The sequence below is a fragment of the Monodelphis domestica genome, chromosome 3 (genome assembly GCF_027887165.1).
Source record: "Monodelphis domestica isolate mMonDom1 chromosome 3, mMonDom1.pri, whole genome shotgun sequence".
NCBI lineage: Eukaryota > Metazoa > Chordata > Mammalia > Didelphimorphia > Didelphidae > Monodelphis > Monodelphis domestica.
The window spans coordinates 282,168,159-282,190,642 of NC_077229.1; the positions used below are offsets into that span (position 1 = coordinate 282,168,159).

The window sequence follows — 22,484 nt, forward strand, 5'->3', positions numbered from 1 at the left end:
AAACACTATCCAAAAGCAGAGGATAAACTGAGGGAGTAGAAACACCAAGGAAAAGCAACTGCCTGACTACAATGGCTGAGGGGACATGACAGAGGAAAGACTCTGAGCGAACACTCTGATGCAAATACTAACAACATGGCAATGGGTTCAAGTCAAGAACACATATGATACCAGTGGAATCACGCGTCGGCCACGGGGGGTGGGAGGGAGGAAAAGAAAATGATCTTTGTCTTTAATGAAAAATGCATGGAAATGATCAAATAAAATACTATAAAATAAAAAAAAATAATCAGTAACGATCGATTACCACTTCTTTTTCTGTAAGGCTCCCCCAGGAACAAGGAAGGATACCAACATTCCGGCTTGTGCCAAAAAACCTACAAATACAAAGTGGTTAACTGATGGGTCCTAGAGCTGAATGCTTCTGATGACTAAGGGAGAGATACTGATTGGGGACCAGTCCTAAGCTTTTCCAGCACAAAGACAATATGTAAACTTAGGATGCTGGAGGAGGTAGATCCATGACTCAGGGAGCCAGAATGCCTTCAGTAGAGTAATTTATAAATATAAGGAAAATACCAGTTTTTGTCTCATAGATAAGTCTCCTAAGCCAAAGATGGTCCCCTCCCCTCCCTAGACTATTTAGGTACATATCATAGAAGGAGATAATGTTGACATAAGCAAAGACTTATCTAAATTTTGTCACACTTTCTAGTGGTGATAAGCGGGAGGCCTCTAAATATTGTGCAGAGCACAAACATGGCTTTTGGGAAAGTGACAGAGGAGATAGTGTGTACAGGTATGGGATATTCACACAAGTCTGACATCTCCAACATTCCCGATGAATTAGGATTTTACCTCAGCATATTGGAATATCCTGGAACAGAAAACCCTGAGGGATTATACATTGAATGATATTCAGACAGAGATGCACTTTTTTATTCATGGAGTTCACATTGTACTTCCAGTTTGAATATGTTTGCTGATCAAAATGGCAGACATTGAACACAGACCTGCTGTTGGCACGAGTGAAAAAATTCAGTGAAGTTCCTTTATTGCTGCTTTTCAAGTCACCAGAGATTTAATTGTGGCAGAAGCCTGACTCCCAGATCCTCTAGCAAAAGCAATTTCTGATTAGGGGTGAAACAGGGGCTCCAGGGCGGGTACTGAGAGAGATTAGTCTTGGAAATGTTACATTCTCATATTTGGGTAATAAGGAATTCAGAAGACATTTAGGTGTGACATTTGCTGCACTATTTTGAGTGGGAATATAGTTTTAAAAGATGTTTCATGGTCTGACTTCAATATGTCCAGTTTAGGGAAGGCATTTTTGCCCTTCTGCTGAACTGATGAAGAGAGAGCAGTTCCAAGGTGTGCTTGGTCTGAAACGGTCCTACAAAATAATATTTGTGTCTTAAATGTAATCTGTGATAATGTCTTTACTATTAATTGTTACTGGATTGATGATATAAAATAAATTTTGTGCTCTGAAAATAAATAAGGAAGAAGGAAATGGGGCAATGAGATTGTGAGGAATTGAGGATGATGCCTACCTTGACAAATGAAAGGAACGTTTAGAAATAAAAGGAAAATACCTCGCATGGAAAAATGATGGAGAACTCTAAAGGAGTACAAGACAAGAGGGACAGAAATACTCAATTAGCAATCAAAACTATTAAAGTCAAAGGGATGCATTCATAACAAGAATTTCGGAATAGATTAAAAAAACAGAATTAAACAATATGCTGTTTACAAGAAACACACTGGAAACATAAATATTCACAGTTAAAATAAGGGCCTGGAGCAGAAACTATTATGCTGCAGGTAAACTCCCCCAAAGCAAGATTAGCAATCATTATTTCAAATAAAGCTACAGTTAAAAAATATATGCAATAAAAAGGAATAAGCAGGGAAACGATCATGGTTAAAGGCATCATAAGAAACAGATGAATAATTATATTGGATATTTGCATGGAATAGCAGAACATAATGTTTACCTCTGATTGTTATTTCACATAAATTATGTCTATAGCTAGATTGCATGTAGATTTTTGGCATGTTGTCCCCCCCCCATTAGCCTATGAGCTCTTTGAGGCCAAAGATAACCTTTAGGATTTAGTATAGTGCCTGATACATAGAAGACATTTAATAGACTCATATTGTCTGATTAAATACATAAAGGAAAAGTGCATTGAAACTTAGGGACAAATGGACAATTAAATAATAATAGTGGGATACCTCCATATGTTTCTTTTAGGCTTAGACAAATTAAACAAAAATATAAACCAAAAAATTGACAAGGACCCGAGTAAAAGCAGAATAATTAGAAATGATACAACTATAATAATTATTGAAAGTAAACAGAAAGAGATTTATATTTGTGTATAACAGCTTTTCAGGAGAATTTATATAAATATATGTGTATATATTTGCCATTTCATTGCAACTTTACAAAGATTATACATATAAACGCAATATATGCCTATTGTTTTGTTTATAGTTGTGTTTGACTCTGTGACTTTGGGGACCATAGTCCAAATAGTCACTATTGTCTAAGGGGTTTTCTTTACAAGAATGGTTAGTCATTGCCAGAGATAAACAAAGGTAAAGTGACTTGTCCAGGTTGACATAGCTACAAGCATTTGAGGCTAGATTTGATCTAGGATCTTCATGTTTCTGGATCCAGTGCTTTACCCTCTGAGCCATTTACCTACTTCTCTGTTCATATATATACATATATATATATATATATATATATATATATATATATATATATATATAATTTATAGGTATGCATTGGTATATGTATATATGCACACAAATACATATATCCTTGCATGTGCATATCTATGTGTTTTTTCTATAGAGATTTAAATAAAGATTTTATGTGTGTAGGGTTATATATACATTTTATATATGCATGTATGTGCTTATTTAATGCATATTTATAAAATTTTATAGATATATAACATGTGTATTATGTGTATATATATATAGAGAGAGTGTGTGTGCCTTTGAAGAAATGATTAAAATTAAATAAAGTCATTTAACATTCTAAAGGATGAACAATATTCTTATTTTTCCTACTTACTATCTAGCACAACCAATAGAGAGGAAGTGGGCAAGGTAAAATCATCAAGAAAATATGAATTAATGGATTAAAGAATAATAAAAGGAAAAATTCCATGAAAAAATAGAAAAGATCATATAAAAAATGACAAGGAAGAAACAATGTAGTAAAACATAAAGGACACAAATAAAATACTTCTCCAGAGAAAATTTATATCTAACTCTTTTCACCAACCAATGAGAGTGATAACAAATGATGTGCTATTGAAAATGCAATTTAAAAAACTAGGAGAAAATGGATAAAAATTCAAACTAAACAATAAGATAAGACATATAAAAGTAGAGGATAAATAAAATTGAATGCAGAAAATTTAAATTTAGGAATAAAAATGAGATGGGTTTTAAAAATAATCTAGTTTGATTTTTTTTTTGAGGAAAATTGGGGCAACTAGGTAGTACAATAGAAAAAGTGCCAAACCTGGAACTGGGTTCACATATGACCAGAAATTTTCTAGAGAGTTGAGAATAGTTTAAGTTAGGACTAACTTGTAGGAAAGAAGAAGCTAAAAATAAAGCAGTAAATTGGGGGATTTTATTTAGAGATTTTAGGATAAGGTAAAGAGATTTCCTATCTTATTCCTAACTCCTAGTTTCTATACTTCTATTTCCCCTCTCTCCCTCTTTCCATAGAAGAAAATACTTTTTTTTTTTTTTAAATTTAAACATTATTTTATTTGGTCATTTCCAAACATTATTCACTGGAAACAAAGATCATTTTCTTTTCCTCCCCGCCACCCCCTCCCACCACCTTTCCCTCTCCCATAGCCGACGCACGATTCCACTGGTTATCACATGTGTTCTTGACTCGAACCCATTTCCCTGTTGCTGGTATTTGCATTAGAGTGTTCATTTAGAGTCTCTCCTCAGTCATATCCCCTTAATCCCTGTAGTCAAGCAGTTGCTTTTCATTGGTGTTTTTACTACCACAGTTTATCCTCTGCTTGTGGATAGTATTTTTTAGATCCCTGCAGATTGTTCAGGGACACTGCATTGCCACTAATGGAGAAGTCCATCACCTTCGATTGTACCACAATGTATCAGTCTCTGTGTACAATGTTTTCCTGGTTCTGCTCCTTTCTCTCTGCATCACTTCCTGGAGATTGTTCCAGTCGCCATGGAATTCCTCTACTTTATTATTCCTTTTAGCACAATAGTATTCCATCACCAACATATACCACAATTTGTTCAGCCATTCCCCAATTGATGGGCATCCCCTCATTTTCCAATTTTTGGCCACCACAAAGAGTGCAGCTATGAATATTCTTGTACAAGTCTTTTTCCTTATTATCTCTTTGGGGTACAAACCCAGCAGTTCTATGGCTGGATCAAAGGGCAGACAGTCTTTTATCACCCTTTGAGAATAGTTCCAAATTGCCCTCCAGAATGGTTGGATCAATTCACAACTCCACCGGCAATGAATTAGTGTCTCCACTTTGCCACATCCCCTCCAGCATTCATTACTTTCCATAGCTGTCATGTTAGCCAATCTGCTAGGTGTGAGGTGATACCTCAGAGTTGTTTTGATTTGCATCTCTCTGATTATAAGAGATGTAGAGCACTTTTTCATGGTCTTATTAATAGTTTTGATTTCTTTGGCTGAGAACTTCCTCTTCATGACCCTTGCCCATTTGTCAATTGGAGAATGGCTTGATTTTTTGTACAATTGATTTAGTTCTTTGTAAATTTGAGTAATTAAAACTTTGTCAGAGGGTTTTATGAAGATTGTTTCCCAATTTGTTTCTACCCTTCTGATTTTGGTTACATTGGTTTTGTTTGTACAAAAACTTTTTAATTTGATGTATTCCAGATTATTTTGCATTTTGTAACTCTTTCTAATTCTTGCTTGGTTTTAAAGTCTTTCCCTTCCCAAAGGTCTGACATGTATATTATTCTGTGTTCTCCTAATTTTCTTATAGTTTCCTTCTTTATGTTCAAGTCATTCACCCATTTTGAATTTATCTTGGTGTAGGGTGTGAGGTGTTGATCTAAACCTAATCTTTCCCACACTTTCCTCCAATTTTCCCAGCAGTTTTTATGAAATAGTGGATTTTTGTCCCAAAAGTTGGGATTTTTGGGTTTGTCATATACTGTCTTTCTGAGGTCGCTTGCCCCCAGTCTATTCCACTGATCCTCCTTTCTGTCTCTTAGCCAGTACCAAATTGTTTTGATTACCGCTGCTTTATAATATAGTCTGAGATCTGGGACTGCAAGACCTCCTTCCTTTGTATTTTTTTCAGTATTTCCCTGGATGTCCTTGATCTTTTGTTCTTCCAATTGAACTTTGTCATGTTTTTTTCTAAACCAGTAAAAAAAATTTTTTTGGAAGATCCCTGGGTATGGCACTAAATAGATAGATGAGTTTGGGTAGGATGGTCATTTTTTTTAATATATTTTATTTGATCATTTCCAAGCATTATTCGTTAAAGACATAGATCATTTTCTTTCCCTCCCCCCCAACCCCCATAGCCGACGCGTAAGTCCACTGGGCATTAGATGTTTTCTTGATTTGAACCCATTGCTTTGGTGATAGTATTTACATTAGAGTGTTCATTTAGAGTCTTTCCTCTGTCATGTCCCCTCAACCTCTGTATTCAGGCAGTTGCTTTTTCTTGGTGTTTCCACTCCCATAGTTTATCCTTTGCTTATGAATGGTGTTTTTTTCTCCTGGATCCCTGCAAGTTGTTCAGGGACATTACACCGCCACTAATGGAGAAGTCCATTACGTTCTATTATACCACAGTGTATTAGTCTCTGTGTACAATGTTCTCCTGGTTCTGCTCCTCTCGCTCTGCATCACTTCCTGGAGGTTGTTCCAGTCTCCATGGAACTTCTCCACTTTATTATTCCTTTTAGCACAATAGTACTCCATCACCAACATATACCACAGTTTGTTCAGCCATTCCCCAATTGATGGGCATCCCCTCTTTTTCCAGTTTTGGGCCACCACAAAGAGCGCAGCTATGAATATTTTTGTACAAGTCTTTGTGTCCATTATCTCTTTGGGGTACAGACCCAGCAGTGCTATGGCTGGGTCAAAGGGTAGATATTCTTTTGTCGCCCTTTGGGCATAGTTCCAAATTGCCCTCCAGAATGGTTGGATCAGTTCACAACTCCACCAGCAATGAATTAATGTCCCTACTTTGCCACATCCCCTCCAGCATTCATTACTTTCCTTTGCTGTTATGTTAGCCAATCTGCTAGGTGTGAGGTGATACCTCAGAGTTGTTTTGATTTGCATCTCTCTGATTATAAGAGATGTAGAGCACTTCTTCATGTGCTTGTTGATAGTTTTGATTTCTTTATCTGAGAACTGCCTATCCATTTCCCTTGCCCATTTATCAATTGGAGAATGGCTTGATTTTTTGTACAATTGATTTAGCTCATTATAAATATGAGTAATTAAACCTTTGTCAGAGGTTTCTATGAAGATTTTTTCCCAATTTGTTGTTTCCCTTCTGATTTTAGTTATATTGGTTTTGTTTGTACAAAAGCTTTTTAGTTTGATGTAGTCAAAATTATTTATTTTACATTTTGTGATTCTTTCTATATCTTGCTTGGTTTTAAAGCCTTTCCCCTCCCAAAGGTCTGACATGTATACTATTCTGTGTTTACCCAATTTACTTATGGTTTCCTTATTTATGTTTAAGTCACTCACCCATTTTGAATTTATCTTGGTGTAGGGTGTGAGGTGTTGATCTATTCCTAGTCTCTCCCACACTGTCTTCCAATTTTCCCAGCAGTTTTTATCGAATAGTGGATTTTTGTCCCAAAAGCTGGGATCTTTGGGTTTATTGTATACTGTCTTGCTGAGGTCGCTTTCCCCCAGTCTATTCCACTGATCTTCCTTTCTGTTTCTTAGCCAGTACCAAATTGTTTTGATGACTGCTGCTTTGTAATATAGTTTTAGGTCAGGGACTGCAAGGCCCCCATCATATGTGTTTTTTTTCATTATTTCCCTGGATATCCTTGATCTTTTGTTCTTCCAAATGAACTTTGTTATGGTTTTTTCTAAATCAGTGAAGAAGTATTTTGGTAGTTCAATGGGTATGGCACTAAATAGATAAATAAGTTTGGGTAGGATGGTCATTTTTATTATATTGGCTCTTCCTATCCATGAGCAGTTAATGTTTTTCCATTTGTTCAAGTCTAGTTTTAGTTGTGTGGCGAGTGTTTTGTAGTTGTGTTCATATAGTTCCTGTGTATGTCTTGGGAGATAGATTCCTAGGTATTTTATTTTGTCTAAGGTGATTTTGAATGGGATTTCTCTTTCTAGTTCTTGCTGCTGAGCTGTGTTGGAGATATATAGAAAAGCTGATGATTTATGTGGGTTTATTTTGTATCCTGCAACTTTGCTAAAGTTGTTGATTATTTCAATTAGCTTTTTGGTTGAATCTCTAGGATTCTTTAAGTAGACCATCATGTCATCCGCAAAGAGTGATAACTTGGTCTCCTCCTTGCCTATTTTGATGCCTTCAATTCCTTTATCTTCTCTAATTGCTACTGCTAGTGTTTCTAGTACAATGTCAAATAGTAGAGGTGATAATGGGCATCCTTGTTTCACTCCTGATCTTATTGGGAATGGATCTAGTTTATCCCCATTGCAGATGATATTAGCTGTTGGTTTTAGATATATACTGTTTATTATTTTTAGGAATGACCCTTCTATTCCTATGCTTTCTAGTGTTTTTAATAGGAATGGGTGTTGTATTTTATCAAAGGCTTTTTCTGCATCTATTGAAATAATCATGTGGTTCTTACTAGTTTGTTTGTTGATGTGGTCAATTATGTGGATGGTTTTCCTAATGTTGAACCAGCCCTGCATCCCTGGTATGAATCCTACTTGATCATGGTGAATGATCCTTCTGATCACTTGCTGGAGTCTTTTTGCTAGTATCCTATTTAAGATTTTTGCATCTATATTCATTAGGGTGATTGGCCTATAGTTTTCTATCTCTGTTTTTGACCTGCCTGGTTTTGGAATCAGTACCATGTTTGTGTCGTAAAAGGAGTTTGGTAGAACTCCCTCTTTGCTTATTATGTCAAATAGTTTGTATAGTATTGGGATTAACTGTTCTCTGAATATTTGATAGAATTCACAGGTGAATCCATCAGGCCCTGGGGATTTTTTCTTAGGAAGTTCTTTGATGGCTTGATGGATTTCAATTTCTGATATGGGATTATTTAAGAATTCTATTTCCTCTTCTGTTAGTCTAGGCAGTTTGTATTTTTGTATATATTCATCCATTTCTCCTAAATTGGTGTATTTATTGCCCTATAATTGGGCAAAGTAATTTCTAATGATTGCCTTAATTTCCTCCTCATTGGAGGTGCTGTCCCCTTTTTCATCTTTAATGCTGTGAATTTGCTTTTCTTCCTTCCTTTTTTTAATTATACTGACCAGTACTTTGTCTATTTTGTTTGTTTTTTCAAAGTACCAGCTTCTTGTCTTATTTATTAAATCAATAGTTCTATCACTTTCGATTTTATTAATTTCTCCCTTAATTTTTAGGATTTCTAATTTGGTTTTCTGCTGGGGGGTTTTAATTTGATCGCTTTCGAGTTTTTTCAATTGCATTTCCAATTGATTGATCTCTGCTCTCCCTTGTTTGTTAATATAAGCTTTCAGGGATATGAATTTGCCTCTGATTACCGCTTTGGCTGCATCCCAAAAGGTTTGAAAGGATGTTTCGCCATTGTCATTTTCCTCGATGAAATTATTAATTGTTTCTATGATTTCTTCTTTAACTAAACGGTTTTGGAGTATCATATTGTTTAATTTCCAGTTGGTTTTAGATTTGGTTTTCCATGTACCATTACTAATCATTATTTTTATTGCCTTGTGATCTGAGAAGGCTGCATTCATTATTTCTGCATTTTTGCATTTGTGTGCTATGTTTCTGTGACCTAATGTATGGTCAATTTTTGTGAATGTGCCATGTGGTGCTGAGAAGAAGGTGTATTCCTTTTTGTTCCTATTTATTTTTCTCCATATGTCTATTAATTTTAATTTTTCTAAGATTTCATTCACTTCTTTTACCTCTTTCTTATTTATTTTTTGATTTGATTTATCTAAATTTGATAATGGTTGGTTTAAGTCTCCCACTAGTATGGTTTTATTGTCTATTTCTTCCTTCATTTCTCCTAGTTTCTCCATTAGAAATTTGGGTGCTATATTATTTGGTGCATACATGTTGATTAATGATATTTCCTCGTTGTCTAGAGTCCCTTTTAACAAAATATAATTACCTTCCCTATCCCTTTTGATCAGGTCTATTTTTGCATTGGCTTTATCAGATATCATGATTACCACTCCTGCCTTCTTTCTATCAGTTGAGGCCCAGAAGGTCGTACTCCGTCCTTTAATTCTGACCTTGTGGGTGTCAACCCGCCTCATGTGTGTTTCTTGAAGACAACATATGGTAGGGTTTTGGATTCTAATCCATTCTGCTATTCGTCTACATTTTATGGGTGAGTTCATCCCATTCACGTTCAAAGTTATGATTGTCATTTGTGGACTCCCTGGCATTTTGATTGCCTTCCCTAATTCTAACCTTTTCTTCTTCGGCTCTACCTTTTAGTCCAGTGATTTACTTTGAATCAGTCCCCTTGTCCCCTCCCTTGATGTTTCCCTTTTTAGTCCCTCCCTTTTTCTTCCCTCCCCCTCCCCTCTCTCTTTCCCTCCCTTTTTGTTCTCCCTCTCCCCCTCCCTCCCTTGGTTTTCCCTTCTCCTTACCCTTGTTGGGTAAGATAGAATTCAAGATCCCAATGGATCTGGATGTTTTTCCCTCTCAGAGTTGATTTCCCTGAGATTGAGGTTTAAGTAAACCCCCCCCCTCTCTTCCTCTCCTTCTTATAGGAGTTTTCTTCCCCTCCCCTTCCCATGTGAATCTTTGTGTGAGAACCATTATTCTATTTGGTCTTTCTTTACCCCCTAATTTATACATTACATTTTCCCCACATGTTAGTATACATGGATTGATATAAATGTAGTCATTATAGAAGAGAGTTTGAGTAAAAGAAGAAGATAACATTTTTCCCCTTTCCTTAATATTTACCTTTTCAGGTATTCCTTGCTCTTTGATTTTCGGTATCAAACTTTCCACAGAGCTCTGGTCTTTTCTTTGCAAAAAGTTGGAAGTCTTCTATTTTGTTGAATGCCCATACTTTCCCTTGGAAGTATATAGTCAGTTTTGCTGGGTAGCTGATTCTTGGTTGGAGACCCAGCTCTCTTGCCTTTCTGAAGATCATGTTCCATGCCTTACGATCATTCAGAGAAGAACTTGCAAGGTCTTGTGTGACCCTGATTGGCATTCCTTTATATCTAAATTGTCTTTTTCTGGCTTCCTGTAGGATTTTTTCTTTTGTTTGATAGCTTTGGAATTTGGCAATTACATTCCTGGGAGTTGTCTTTTGGGGGTTTAGTGTAGAAGGTGTTCTGTGAGCTCTGTCAGTGGCTGTATTGCCCCCTTGTTCTAGAATCTCTGGGCAATTTTCTTTGATGATATCTTGTATCACCATGTCCAGTTTGGTGTTTATTTCTGGCTTTTCTGGGAGTCCAATTATTCTTAAATTTTCTCTTCTCCCTCTATTTTCCAGATCTATCACCTTGTCGGTGAGATATTTTATGTTCTCTTCTAATTTCTTGGTGTTTTGGCTTTGCTTTATTAGTTCTTGCTTTAAAGCCTGGTTTTCTTTTACAGTTTGGTCAAACTGGTTTTGTAGATGCGTGAATTTCTTTTGCATTATTTCCCACTTTTCCTCCCAGAGGGCTTCCATCTTTTTGGTCATTTCTGATTCAGATTCTTCATGGGTTTGTGGAGAGTTTCTATTTCCTCTGGAAGATTTTGGAGAATTTTCTTGTATATCTTCTTCTATCTGCTCTGTATTTCGTATTTTGGCTCCATAGAATGTGTCCAAAGTCGCCCCTTTCTTCTTATTTTTCTTGGTATTTTGGGGCTTCTGTGCTTCTGTGGAGTTTGCCATCTCTAAATGTGGAGGATTAGCTTTTCTTATCTCTGTCTGGTGTTCAGAGGCTTTAGTCCTGAGCAGATGTTGGTTCTATGAGCTTTCCCTGGGTTAAACTGAATATGCCTCACTGGAAGTGGAATGGAAGGGTCGGACCACGAGGCCACACTCTCCCCCCGGCTCGCTTTCTGGAAGTTGCCTTCAGAATCGCTGGCCGTGAGGCTGTTTCGTCGGCCTGCGGGGGGATGGGCTGCAGCTTCCCCAAGCGCCGAGGGCAAGGACTTTCACTGAGACTTGGATAGCAGGATCCAGCCCGTGAGGCTGTCTTGCCCGCCCTGAGGGTTGCTGTTGTTTCAACCAGCTCTCTACAGCGGAAGCCCCAGGCAGTAACTTTCACCCGGACTCGGGTAGAAGGCCCTGAGGGTTGTTGTTCCGAGGACCCTGCTCTCTGAGCCCGGCTGGGCTGCGGCTTCCAGGAGCCTTGGACTCTGCGCTCCTTCCCCTGAGGTCCGAGTGATCTCGGGTTCTGGCTTTTGAGGGGAGCCGTACCTTTTGAACCGGGTCCAGGTCCAGGAGGAGGGTTCCCAGGGTCTGTGCTGTTGATCGTTTTGAATTTCGGTGCCTTAGGAGCTTATAGTTTGAGATCGGTCGGGAAGGGTTTTCTGGAGATCTGAGCTTTAGCTTTCTCTAAGCCGCCATCTTAAGCAGAAGTCGGTCATTTTTATTATATTATCTCGTCCTACCCATGAACAGTTAATGTTCTTCCAATTGTTCAAGTCTAGTTTTAGTTGTGTGGAAAGTGTTTTGTAGTTGTGTTCATATAGATCCTGTGTTTTTCTCTGGAGATAGATTCCTAAGTATATTATTTTGTCTAAGGTAATTTTGAATAGGATTTCTCTTTCTAGTTCTTGCTGCTGAGCTGTGTTGGAATTATATGGAAATGCTGATGACTTATGTGGGTTTATTTTGTATCCTGCAACTTTGCTAAAGTTGTTGATTATTTCGATTAGCTTTTTGGTTGAAACTCTAGGATTCTTTAAGTAGACCATCATGTCATCTGCAAAGAGCGATAATTTGGTCTTCTCCTTGCCTATTTTAATGCCTTCAATTTCTTTTTCTTCTCTAATTGCTATTGCTATTGTTTCTAGTACAATGTCAAATAATAGAGGTGATAATGGGCAACCTTGTTTCACTCCTGATCTTAATGGGAATGGATTTAGTTTATCCCCATTGCAGATGATATCAGTTGATGGTTTTAGATATATACTATTTATTATTTTTAGGAACAACACTTCTATTCCTATGCTTTGTAGTGTTTTAGTAGGAATAGGTGTTGTATTTTGTCAAAGGCTTTTTCTGCATCTTTTGAGATAATCATGTGGTTCTTGTTAGTTTGCTTGTTGATGTAGTCAATTATGTGGATAGTTTTCCTAATATTGAACCAGCCCTGCATCCCTGGTATAAATCCTACTTGATCATGGTGGATGACCCTTCTGATCACTTGCTGGAGCCTTTTTGCTAGTATCCTATTTAAAATTTTTGCATCTATAATCATTAGGGAGATTGGTCTATAATTTTCTTTCTCTGTTTTTACCAGCCTGGCTTTGGAATTAGTACCATGTTTGTGTCATAAAAGGAGTTTGGTAGAACTCCCTCTTTGCTTATTATGTCAAATAATTTGTATAGTATTGGAGTTAGCTGTTCTTTGAATGTTTGATAGAATTCACTGGTGAATCTGTCAGGCCCTGGAGTTTTTTTCTTAGGAAGATCTTTGATGGCCTGTTGGATTTCTTTTTCTGATATGGGATTATTTAAGAAATCTATTTCTTTTTCTGTTAGTCTAGGCAATTTATATTTTTGTAAATATTCATCCATATCCCCTAGATTGGTATATTTATTGCCATATAGTTGGGCAAAGTAGTTTTTAATGATTGCCTTAATTTCCTCTTCATTGGCGATGAGATCACCCTTTTCATCCTTGATGATGTTAATTTGCCTTTCTTCTTTCCTTTTTTAAATTAGATTAACCAGTACTTTGTCTATTTTGTCTGTTTTTTCAAAGTACCAGCTTCTAGTCTTGTTTATTAGCTCAATAGTTCTGTCACTCTAGATTTTATTAATTTCTCCCTTAATTTTTAGGATCTCTAGTTTGGTTTACTTCTGGGGTTTTTTAATTTGTTCATTCTCAAGTTTTTTGATTTGCATTTCCAATTCATTGATCTCTGTCCTCCCTAATTTGTTAATATATGCACTCATGGATATGAATTTTCCTCTATGTACTGCCTTGGCTGCATCCCACAAGGTTTGAAGGGATGTCTAGCCATTGTCATTTTCCTCAATGAAATTATTAATTGTTTCTATGATTTCTTCTGTAACTAACTGATTTTGGAGTATCATATTATTTAATTTCCAATTAATTTTTGATTTGGCTCTCCATGTACCCTTACAGATCAATACTTTTATTGCCTTGTGATCTGAAATGGCTGTATTTATTATTTCTGATTTTCTGCATTTGAGTGCCATGTTTCTGTGACCTAGTGTATGATCTATTTTTGTGAATGTGCCATGTGGTGCTTAAAAGAAGGTATATTCCTATTTGTCCCTATTTATTTTTCTCCATATGTCTATTAACTCTAATTTTTCTAAGATTTCATTCACCTCTTTTACCTATTTCTTGTTTATTTTTTGGTTTGATTTATCTAAATTTGATAGTGGTTGGTTCATGTCTCCCACTAATATGGTTTTACTGTCTATTTCCTCCTTCAATTCTCCTAGTTTCTCTATTAAAAATTTGGATGCTATACCATTTGGTGCATACATGTTGATTAGTGATATTTCCTCATTGTCTATACTCCCTTTTAACAGGATATATTTACCTTCTCTTTCCCTTTTGATCAGGTCTAATTTTGCTTTGGCTTTGTCAGATATCATGATTGCAACTCCTGCCTTCTTTCTATCAGTTGAGGCCCAAAAGGTCTTACTCCAACTTTTAATTCTAACCTTGTGAGTGTCAACCCACCTCATGTGTGTTTCTTGAAGACAACAAATGGTAGGGTTTTGGGTTCTAATCCAATCTGCTATTTGTCTACATTTTATGGGTGAGTTCATCCCTTTCACTTTCAAAGTTATGATTGTCATTTGTGGATTTGCTGGCATTTATATATCTTCCCCTAGTTCTGACCTTTCTTTTTTAGCTATCTCCTTTTGAACCAGTGATTTACTTTAGGTCAGTCCCCGTAGTCCCCTCCCTTGAGATGCTTCCCTTTCTAGCCCCTCCCTTTTTATGCACCGTTCCCCTCCCCCCTCTCCTTCCAACCCTTTTTATACTCCCTACCTCCACCCCCTCCTTAATTTTCCTTTCTTTCTTGCCCTAATGGATAAGATAGAATTCAGGATCCCACTGGATCTCGATGTTCTTCCCTCTAAGATTTGATTTCACTGAGAGTAAGGTTTAAGTAATTCAACTTCACACTCTCTTCCTCTCCTTCTCATATGAGAGTTCTTCCCCTCCCCTTCCCATGTGTATCTTTATATGGGAAAGATTATTCTATTAAGTCCCCCCCCCCTATTTCTTGAAGTAAATCTTAATGTTATCGATGGTTCCCCCCTCCCTTTTCCTTTCTTTGCCCCCACTTTCCCCAAATCTTCTTAATGCCCCAATCTTTCCCTATGCATGTTTCTTCTAACTACTCTTATGATACTACAATTTTTGAGAGTTACACAAAACATTTTCCCCACATATTAATATATATATAATTTGATGTAAATGTAGTCCTTATAGAAGAGAGTTTGACTTAAAGACAAAGGTAAGATTTATCTCCTTTTTCCTTTCTTTCATATTTACCTTTTCATGTTTCTCTTACTTTTCTGTGCTTGGATATAAAAATTTCCACTAAGTTCTGGTCTTTTCTTAGCAAATGCTTGGAAATCTTCTATTTTGTTGAATGCCCATACTTTCCCCTGGAAGTATATAGTCAGTTTTGCTGGGTAGTTGATTCTTGGTTGGAGACCCAACTCTCTTGCCTTTCTAAATATTGTGTTCCATGCTTTGCGGTCTCTTAGTGTGTTAGCCGCTAAGTCGTGTGTGATCCTTATGGGAGCCCCCCTGTATCTGAAGCTCCTCTTCTTGGCTTCTTGTAGGATTTTCTCCTTTTCTTGGAAGCTCTTGAATTTGGCAATTACATTCCTAGGGGTTATCTTTTGGGGATTTAGTATAGAGGGTGTTCTATGAATCCTTTCTACTTCTATTTTTCCCTCTTTCTCCAGAATGTGGGGGCAATTTTCTTTTATAATCTCCTATAGAATAAATCAAGTTTATTGTTTATCTCTGGTTTTTCTGGGAGACCAATAATTTGGAGGTTTTTTGTTCTCCCTCTGTTTTCCAAATCTGTGACCTTCTCAGTGAGATATTTTATGTTTTCTTCTAATTCATTATTTTTTTGGGTTTGCTTTATTGATTCTTGTTGTTTTATGATCTCACTTTCTTCGAGTTGCTTAATTCTGGTCGTTAGGGACTGGTTTTGCTTTTCAGCTTTGTCTGCCCTTCTATTGGATGCTTCAAGCTCTTTTTCCAATTGAGCAGTCTTATCTGTCAGACTGCTGATCTCATTCTCCCATTTTTCTTTCCAGGTTTCCATCTTTTGGGTAAGCTCCAGTTTGAGATCTTCCAGAGCTTGTTGATAGTTTCCATTTTGGGAGGCATGTTCTGATTTTTTTTTTGTATTTCCTCCTCATTCTCTTCTTTTCCTTGGGTACTTGCACCATAAAAGTTTTCAATAGTCACCTTTTTCCTTTTCTTCCTGGAGGCTTGAATTGTATTGTAAAGAACAAAGCATAGCTTGAAAGAAAAGATATGGGAAGATACCCTCACTTTACTCCTTTGCAGAAGTTGGACATCCAAAACTGTTGTATACATACATACATATTTTGAGAATTTCCCCTATGAATTGAGGGGTTATCCTGATTTTTCCCATTCTTTAATTTTTGTTTGTTAAAATAGTATTTGCTATATATGCTGACTTTCTGGGAGGGATGGGGGTGATACACTGGGAGAAACTGGAAAATATAAAATCAATAAGAATTTATGTTAAAGAAAAGTAAAAGAAAGGAACCTTGGAAAAAAAGTGACTTCTTCATCTTTAGAGTTCTTCCCAGAAAAGGTCAAAGCTGATTTTGATAGAGTATATCCCAAAGGATTTGAGAGAAATATTGGCATAAAATTCTTTAGAAGTTAGCTGCACAGGCATGTAAAGCTCTCAGGAATGATACAATTATATATATATATATATATATATGTATATGTACATATATATACATACACAGCATATATATAAACATATATTTACATATATGTATATATAAAATTAAAAAAAGTAATTGTTTAAATCAACAAGGTGCATACAGATCTCAATGACCAAAGTAGGATTAATAAAGATCTAGCATCACCTGTATTGTATTCAGAAATTAGATCCCTAGATGGCGCTTGCTATTCCAAGTTTCAAAAAATTTCCTATAGGTCCACACTTCGAAAATTATTTATAGAGGTATATTTTCTATTAAATAGTTCCACTGCTAGTCATCATAGTTTTTGAGGGCTGGGTGGGGAATGCCTTGACTTCCCATAATCCTCTGGGATAGGAAAGGAGACAATACTTTACAAAGCTGCTCTTGACCTGGACTTGCCTGATCTGTCAATCTTTTACAGGAGGACTTGGCTAATTAAAATTCTCCATGGGTATGGTCAAACTTCTTTCAGTCAATATCAATTTCTTTTGCAACTCAATCAGAGAAAATTGTATATATATATATATATATATGTTATATGTATAATATATTGTATATATGTACATATATCTGTGTGTATGTAAATGGTATAGACATCTTTGCAGTTAATTTAATTTCTTATTAAAATATTGATACCTATTACATCTGTTATCTACTATTTGCTTTTAATGACTACATTGACACTTGGTGTGAGTGAAAGAGGTGGAGGCAAAACAAATCTTCTGATATAACCATCCTCCTACAAGTTCATGATAATTCAGGAAGCAGGGATGACCTTGGGCTTTTTCCATGCCTTACCAAGCTCTAAACACTACACAGCATTGGCTTCCACTGCCTTCCTGGTCAATGGAACAAATTGTTTTCCTCCCCTTCAACTGGGGCAAGTTTTCACATTCCTGGAGTAGACACTCTCCCTAATTCACTAACAGGTTTGAGACTTGTCAATGCATGCAATGCCAGTTAGCTATCATCATTATACTAAATTTAAGATTCTGTGATCCTTGTCATTCTCAATGCTTTGAGTGTCATTACATCCTTGCTGGACAAGGAACATATCAGAGTCCATTATTAAAACAAAATGTTTCACAGAAGAATTTGACAATGCATTTGTGGTTTAAAGGAGTGAGCTCTTTTAATTGGCAAGTTTAATTGCCCCAGATAAGGCTTCAAGATTTAATTGGAAACCCCTAAGAAACTGGGAGAAAGGAACAGTTTGGTGAGCAAGGTCCAAGTCTTCCAAACCAGGGCAACAGTTCAAAACCCTTATTACAATGACGCCAGGGTCAGCATCTTCAAATGCTAACCTCCTCACATTTGAAAAGTCATTAACCTCAACAGGGGAACTGGGAAGGGGAATCCATGATTGTATAGGATTTGGGGGTTAATGCTTCAAAGACCTTAGGCAGCTCTCAGATCAGTATAGTTCCTAAATAAACTTGAATATCATGATCATTCTTTGATCAAAGTCAGTCATGAGATTTAATAGGGAAGGTCAGGTTCCAGCTAAAGAAAGTCTTATTGATTTCTCACCCCTGAAGTTATTAGGAAAAAAGATACTAATGAGCTAAGAAATTTTGAAGAATATGATACAATATCTAGGATTTTAATTATATTATCATTTTATAGGTTTGGATCTATAAAGCCAACATTTAAGAGGTTGTTCATTTTGGGGGTGTGATTGAAGAAATTTGGGCACAGACATAAGAGATGACTTGCAAAGCAAAGAGAAAAAAATCACATGGAACCCAGATCATCAGGGGAGGTGAGAGAGAGGGAGTTCCATGGAAGTTTGAAGAAGGGACAGTTGGATCCCTCAGAGGGCTCGACTTCACTTCTGCCTGAAGGTGGTTTGAAGACAGACCACTTCATCTCCTCTCTGGCCTTTACCTTTTTACTTCTATTGTGAGCTGAAGAAATAATTAGTCTTGCCCAGAAAAGACCCATTCAGAGTTATTGCTATCTTCCTTCTGAGGAAGATATTTCATTTCTTTTTTGAAGAGACTTATTTCAAAGCTTTCAACTAATAGTACAACTTAAATATTAGGGAATCCTTTCCCCACTTTCCCAGCCTCATCATTATTCCCTTCTCCCCAAAAGAATAAAAGATCTTTTAAATATAGAAATTAGTTTGAAGGATTATTGTTATTAGAGAAAGGAATTTGACTTACCATACATGAGGAAAACCTCCATTACATTGCTTGGTGAAGGAAGAACAGGAAATGGGGGGACAGGGGCTCAAGATTCAGTTTCTTTCATTCAACTTCTTCCTGGTGTGACATCTTTTAATCTCCCCAATTTTATCTCACCAATTTCCCTCTCTAGTACAGGGGGTACTTTGATTTGTAAAAATTTGTGTTTCTAGGTCAAAAACCTATATGGTAATTGTATTTATCTATAAAGTATGAGTCTTAAAATCAGGAAATTTATCCAAACCAGAAAAGAATGATGGAAATAATTATTGAATGGTGTGGAATAATAGTAGTCATTTTGACTGATAGCTTGTGAACTATTCTTTGAGAGTTTATGATAATTAAAAATTAGTTTTTCATGCATCTTCCCCCTCATCCCTGGGGGATGGACATCCAATGTCATAAAAGTATTTCAGGTGTCAGTCAGTTTAACAAAGCAGAGTCATGTTTCTCAAAGATCCTCAACTGGCCTATAGGTAACAGTAATTTTCTGATCTCTCCAAGTCTAATCTCAAATACAAAAGAAGTGTAAGGTATAGCGACTGCACCCTCATGTTAGGAAGACCATGTTTTGAGTTTTACATACTTTCTATGTGACCTAGGGCAAGTCACTTGAATTCTTAGTGCTTCAAGGGAATTCTGCAAAACCATAAAGTGAAGATCAGATATTATCCTGCACTGGAATATGGACTTTCTCACCCAAAAAAATGTCAGGTGCAGGTCCAGAAATCTTTAACATGAAATGAGTATCTCTGTTACCAACTTAGTTAGAAATCCACATAATTAATATAAAAATGAATATTATACAGATATCTAGATAAATATATGACTTATGTGATAATGTCTAGGTAACTGATCACAATAAGCCATTTTGATTCACAATATAGTTAATATAGTTAAGAAACCAAATTTCTTATATTTTATGGGGTTTCCCCCAGAATCACTGGGTGATTTTATAGGTTCAATTTGAAAATGGTGATTATTAGTGAATTGCTGATTATAAAATTCATGAAACAGGTTTTTATCTGAGAAAGAAAGCCCTGACCTTTTCTTTATCCTATTTTTATAAGTCTGGTGATCTTATTGCTAGACACTTCTATAGTCGAATTGTCAAGAATAAGAGAAGTAGATGAGAAAAATATGTTTCTTTGAAAGAGCATTTTATTAATTCAGAGGTGTGAGAAAATAAATTTTCTTTTCATTTTAATATGCACATATCAGCAGTGAGTCATTTTTTGTAATTCTGTTTTCATTTATGGGACTTTTACCTTGTGTTTCATCTGAACATGATAAATATGGTCCAACCAGCATGATAATCTCATAATATATATATCACATGAATCATCTAAAACTTTTCTGTTCCTTATACTCAGTAGTCTAGGAAACTTTCATTACTCCTAGTGAATGGCTCACCTTTTCCAATCTATGCCTTTGTTCATACTTGTAACTTAAGGTTCAAGCAGAGATAATTTGTATAAAACTGTACTCAAGTGTGAAGAAGACTTGATTGCTTACTTTTGGGAGGGGTAGAGTTAACAAGAGAATTAAGGGGAATAGAAACTTTTTTTTCCCTTTTTTGCCTTGAGAAAGGAAACATATGCTTCCAAACCACATTTTGGGAGAAATCCAGAAAGTGAGAAAAATCTTTGGGAAATTACATATATTTAAAGAATATGAAACCTCAACATGTTTCTAATTTCCAGTTTTTCTTTCTAGATACTGCAGGAAACTTCCTCTTAGCTGATACTGGGGATCTTCTTAGTTGAAATGAGATATCTCATTTGCAGTGGGAGAACTCATCCACTTTTCTGCTCTTTCTATAAAAATCTCCTACTATCTCTATAATTTGTTAGATGGATTTGATTTCTATTTTCTATCTGTTCTTGCATTTATAAATGCATTTGCTATTCCCTCTGTGATGGTATTTTGTATAACTAGCCTTTGGTGGAAAAGAACCAAACCTTTGGATATAAACTGCACTGCTTATCTTTAAGGCATAGGAATCAAGGAAGCACCTGAGAGTACCATTCACTTCTAAATTAATCATGATTGAGAATCAGAGAGTTGAAATTCTATTCTAATATTCTTTCTCTGAGGCAAACAGAGTATTCAGCTTGGTAGACTCTTCTCTAGCTTCTTTTTCCAGGTAGGGATCAGTCTCTTTTAGAGAGGAGTGAATGTGATTGCAGATAAATCTCTTTTTTCCTCCCAGTGAGATATTTTTAGATAAAATGACGTGGAAATACCCAATTTGCATCAGTACACACTACTCTTCATAACACACTACTCTTCATATCTACAGTTTCCTCCATTTCCATTATCCATCTCCAATTCCCTTGTTGTAATCCTAACTAATCTTCAAAGTAGCTCATTTCTCGTATCTGTTTCACTTTTTGTGTGTATCACCAGTGCCAATTATTGTGATTGGCATAGAGAAGGTGCTAAATCAATACTTGTTGATTAATTGTCATATATTGATTTTTATCATAACTATTTGTGCATGTATCATATTGTTCTACAAGAATGTTATTGTATTGTGAGCAGAGATGATGAATTACTTCAATTTAATTCCTCCAATATCCACCAGCTTTGCAGTAAACATAAACACAGTAGGTCCTAATGTTTAAAAAATTGAATACATTTTAAAAGTTAATGATAAAATTGAACCAATCCCAAGTACCAAAAACTGTTTTCTTGTGGCAATATGCTTTTGTTATTGTCAAAAGCAGGTCAAAGGCCATTGTAGTTTTGGCCATGAGACGTATTCTAAAATTTTGGAAGATCTTAAAAACAGTGAAAATAAAGTCTCACAGTGGTAGCTTACCACCTTATAAATATATTTTAAAGATAAGTTATACTAATCTATACATAAAAATGGTGGTTTCTGGATCAGTTGCTAATCTCAAAAAAATTATAGAATTTAGAATTATAAAGGGCCTTACTGATCATTCAGAAGTGTTAAACTTATAGGTCATGGCTTATTAATAGCCTTCAAAGTGACCTGAACCTGAATAAAAGAATAAAGATAAAAGAAAAGATTAAAAGAAATTGGAGTGTTTAATGAAATAAATAAAAATATAATCCGATAAAGATAATATTAATTTGAAGTTTTCTAATTCATTATGAGGACTTTAGAGATATAATTCTATTTAAGCGTGACATACTGAGGCCAACTTTATCATTTTTCAGATGAGGAAATTTAGACTCTTGAGCCTTTATTTAAATAAAACTTATGCAGAATTACTAGGAGGCAGTAATCCATTGGTTTTAACCAAGTAGTTATATATTCATTCTAGGACAGCACGAACTTTGCATCTATTTTAAAATCTTCAGTAATCAAAATTGATGAGGAAAAAATGATGAAGAATGTGCCCCAGGTCTAGAAAAAAATGGACTTAGAGAAAGATATTCGGCTCTTTGTAACTAATATAAAGCCACTGGGTCAGGAGTCAATAATTGTTAGTTAATAGGGAAGTATTTCTATGATGTTAAAGCAATGAGGCTTTTCTATGTGGCTAATGGAAATCAGTTTCATATTATATAATTTGTAAACCTATGCATAGTTTAGACCCAGACTCACTTTGGAACTGAGTTAACTTCTTTGAGAATCCTTTTAACATGTCCATAATGGAGATGATAATGTTTACCCCTTGATATGTCATCAGGTATATTTGAAGTTAAAGCTAGCAAAAGACTTTGTGATCTTTTCACTAAAAGAGTTCTCTAATTTTCCTCCCCTATTTCAATGGTCCTTTTCTTGCAAAATAGCATCCAATCAGCCTGGATCCAATCAATCTTTCATGCAACAGAAATTGAAAATTGCTTTCCGTTAGACACATTTGCCTGGGATTTTGAGAAAAGCCAGTGCAGATAAATCAAACAGTTCATCAGCTGGAGCACTTCTAGTTGTTGGTATTT

At 35.9% G+C, this 22,484-nt stretch overlaps 1 pseudogene; it reads left to right on the plus strand.

Moving 5' to 3' along the window:
- Positions 1-408: 408 nt before the first annotated feature.
- Positions 409-1,102, plus strand: LOC130458100 (replication factor C subunit 5-like; annotated as a pseudogene).
- Positions 1,103-22,484: the final 21,382 nt, after the last annotated feature.